We start from the raw sequence: 4,881 nt of genomic DNA on the forward strand, positions 1-4,881 counted from the left end.
GTGTGGGTGTACACATTACAGGAATAGCCCACAGTGGAAGTATATATTACAGGAACAGGACACAGTGGAGGTACACATTACAGGAATAGCACACGGTGGAGCTACACATTACAGGAACAGCACACAGTGGGGGTACACATTACAGGAACAGCACAGTGGAGGTACACATTACAGGAACAGCACACGGTGTGGGTGTACACATTACAGGAATAGCACACAGTGGAGGTACACATTTCAGGAACAGCACACAGCGGGGGTACACATTACAGGAATAGCACACAGTGGAGGTACACATTACAGAAACAGCACACAGTGGAGGTACACATTACAGGAACAGCACACAGTGTGGGTGTACACATTACAGGAATAGCACACAGTGGAGGTACACATTACAGGAACAGCACACAGCGGGGGTACACATTACAGGAATAGCACACAGTGGAGGTACACATTACAGAAACAGCACACAGTGGAAGTATATATTACAGGAACAGGACACAGTGGAGGTACACATTATAGGAATAGCACACGGTGGAGGTACACATTACAGGAACAGCACACAGTGGGGGTACACATTACAGGAACAGCACAGGGGAGGTACACATTACAGGAACATCACAGTGGAGGTACACATTACAGGAACAGCACACAGTGTGGGTGTACACATTACAGGAATAGCACACAGTGGAGGTACACATTACAGGAATAGCACACAGTGGAGGTACACATTACAGGAATAGCACACAGTGGGTGTACACATTACAGGAACAGCACACAGTGGAGATACACATTACAGGAATAGGACACAGTGGATGTACACATTACAGGAACAGCACACAGTGGAGGTACACATTACAGGAACAGCACACAGTGGGGGTACACATTACAGGAATAGCACACAGTGGGGGTACACATTACAGGAACAGCACACAGTGGAGGTACACATTACAGGAATAGCACACGGTGGAGGTACACATTACAGGAACAGCACACAGTGGGGGTACACATTACAGGAACAGCACAGTGGAGGTACACATTACAGGAACAGCACACGGTGTGGGTGTACACATTACAGGAATAGCACACAGTGGAGGTACACATTACAGGAATAGCACACAGTGGAGGTACACATTACAGGAACAGCACACAGTGGGGGTACACCTTACAGGAATAGCACACAGTGGAGGTATATATTACAGGAACAGGACACAGTGGGGGTACACATTACAGGAACAGCACACGGTGGAGGTACACATTACAGGAATTGCACACAGTGGGGGTGCACATTACAGGAACAGCACACAGTGGAGGTACACATTACAGGAATAGCACACAGTGGAGGTACACATTACAGGAATAGGACACAGTGGGGGTACACATTACAGGAATAGCACACAGTGGAGGTACACATTACAGGAACAGCACACAGTGGAGGTACACATTACAGGAACAGCACAGTGGAGGTACACATTACAGGAACAGCACACGGTGTGGGTGTACACATTACAGGAATAGCACACAGTGGAGGTACACATTACAGGAATAGCACACAGTGGAGGTACACATTACAGGAACAGCACACAGTGGGGGTACACATTACAGGAACAGCACACAGTGGAGGTACACATTACAGGAACAGCACACAGTGGAGGTATATATTACAGGAACAGGACACAGTGGGGGTACACATTACAGGAACAGCACACAGTGGAGGTACACATTACAGGAATAGCACACAGTGGGGGTGCACATTACAGGAACAGCACACAGTGGAGGTACACATTACAGGAATAGCACACAGTGGAGGTACACATTACAGGAACAGCACACAGTGGAGGTACACATTACAGGAACATCACACAGTGGAGGTACACATTACAGGAATAGGACACAGTGGGGGTACACATTACAGGAACAGCACACAGTGGAGGTACACATTATAGGAATAGGACACAGTGGAGGTACACATTACAGGAATAGCACACAGTGGAGTTACACATTACAGGAATAGCACACAGTGGAGGTACACATTACAGGAATAGCACACAGTGGAGGTACACATTACAGGAACATCACACAGTGGAGGTACACATTACAGGAATAGGACACAGTGGGGGTACACATTACAGGAATAGCACACAGTGGAGGTACACATTACAGGAACAGCACAGGGGAGGTACACATTACAGGAACATCACAGTGGAGGTACACATTACAGGAACAGCACACAGTGTGGGTGTACACATTACAGGAATAGCACACAGTGGAGGTACACATTACAGGAACAGCACACAGTGGAGGTACACATTACAGGAATAGGACACAGTGGAGGTACACATTACAGGAATAGGACACAGTGGAGGTACACATTACAGGAACAGCACACAGTGGAGGTACACATTACAGGAATAGCACACAGTGGAGGTACACATTACAGGAACAGCACACAGCGGGGGTACACATTACAGGAACAGCACACAGTGGAGGTACACATTACAGAAACAGCACACAGTGGAGGTACACATTACAGGAACAGCACACAGTGGAGGTACACATTACAGGAATAGCACACAGTGGGGGTACACATTACAGGAACAGCACACAGTGGAGGTACACATTACAGGAATAGGACACAGTGGGGGTACACATTACAGGAATAGCACACAGTGGAGGTACACATTACAGGAACAGCACACAGTGGAGGTACACATTACAGGAACAGCACACAGTGGAGGTACACATTACAGGAACAGGACACACTGGATGTACACATTACAGGAACAGCACACAGTGGGGGTACACATTACAGGAATAGCACACAGTGGGGGTACACATTACAGGAATAGCACACAGTGTGGGTGTACACATTACAGGAATAGCCCACAGTGGAAGTATATATTACAGGAACAGGACACAGTGGAGGTACACATTACAGGAATAGCACACGGTGGAGGTACACATTACAGGAACAGCACACAGTGGGGGTACACATTACAGGAATAGCACACAGTGTGGGTGTACACATTACAGGAATAGCCCACAGTGGAAGTATATATTACAGGAACAGGACACAGTGGAGGTACACATTACAGGAACAGCACACAGTGGGGGTACACATTACAGGAACAGCACAGGGGAGGTACACATTACAGGAACATCACAGTGGAGGTACACATTACAGGAACAGCACACAGTGTGGGTGTACACATTACAGGAATAGCACACAGTGGAGGTACACATTACAGGAATAGCACACAGTGGAGGTACACATTACAGGAATAGCACACAGTGGGTGTACACATTACAGGAACAGCACACAGTGGAGATATACATTACAGGAATAGGACACAGTGGATGTACACATTACAGGAACAGCACACAGTGGAGGTACACATTACAGGAACAGCACACAGTGGGGGTACACATTACAGGAATAGCACACAGTGGGGGTACACATTACAGGAACAGCACACAGTGGAGGTACACATTACAGGAATAGCACACGGTGGAGGTACACATTACAGGAACAGCACACAGTGGGGGTACACATTACAGGAACAGCACAGTGGAGGTACACATTACAGGAACAGCACACGGTGTGGGTGTACACATTACAGGAATAGCACACAGTGGAGGTACACATTACAGGAATAGCACACAGTGGAGGTACACATTACAGGAACAGCACACAGTGGGGGTACACCTTACAGGAATAGCACACAGTGGAGGTATATATTACAGGAACAGGACACAGTGGGGGTACACATTACAGGAACAGCACACGGTGGAGGTACACATTACAGGAATTGCACACAGTGGGGGTGCACATTACAGGAACAGCACACAGTGGAGGTACACATTACAGGAATAGCACACAGTGGAGGTACACATTACAGGAATAGGACACAGTGGAGGTACACATTACAGGAACAGCACAGTGGAGGTACACATTACAGGAACAGCACACGGTGTGGGTGTACACATTACAGGAATAGCACACAGTGGAGGTACACATTACAGGCATAGCACACAGTGGGGGTGCACATTACAGGAACAGCACACAGTGGAGGTACACATTACAGGAATAGCACACAGTGGAGGTACACATTACAGGAACAGCACACAGTGGAGGTACACATTACAGGAACAGCACAGTGGAGGTACACATTACAGGAACAGCACACGGTGTGGGTGTACACATTACAGGAATAGCACACAGTGGAGGTACACATTACAGGAATAGCACACAGTGGAGGTACACATTACAGGAACAGCACACAGTGGGGGTACACATTACAGGAACAGCACACAGTGGAGGTACACATTACAGGAACAGCACACAGTGGAGGTATATATTACAGGAACAGGACACAGTGGGGGTACACATTACAGGAACAGCACACAGTGGAGGTACACATTACAGGAATAGCACACAGTGGGGGTGCACATTACAGGAACAGCACACAGTGGAGGTACACATTACAGGAATAGCACACAGTGGAGGTACACATTACAGGAACAGCACACAGTGGAGGTACACATTACAGGAACATCACACAGTGGAGGTACACATTACAGGAATAGGACACAGTGGGGGTACACATTACAGGAACAGCACACAGTGGAGGTACACATTATAGGAATAGGACACAGTGGAGGTACACATTACAGGAATAGCACACAGTGGAGTTACACATTACAGGAATAGCACACAGTGGAGGTACACATTACAGGAATAGCACACAGTGGAGGTACACATTACAGGAACATCACACAGTGGAGGTACACATTACAGGAATAGGACACAGTGGGGGTACACAATACAGGAATAGCACACAGTGGAGGTACACATTACAGGAACAGCACAGGGGAGGTACACAT

Source organism: Pseudophryne corroboree, chromosome 5 (genome assembly GCF_028390025.1).
Source record: "Pseudophryne corroboree isolate aPseCor3 chromosome 5, aPseCor3.hap2, whole genome shotgun sequence".
Classification (NCBI taxonomy): Eukaryota; Metazoa; Chordata; class Amphibia; order Anura; family Myobatrachidae; genus Pseudophryne; species Pseudophryne corroboree.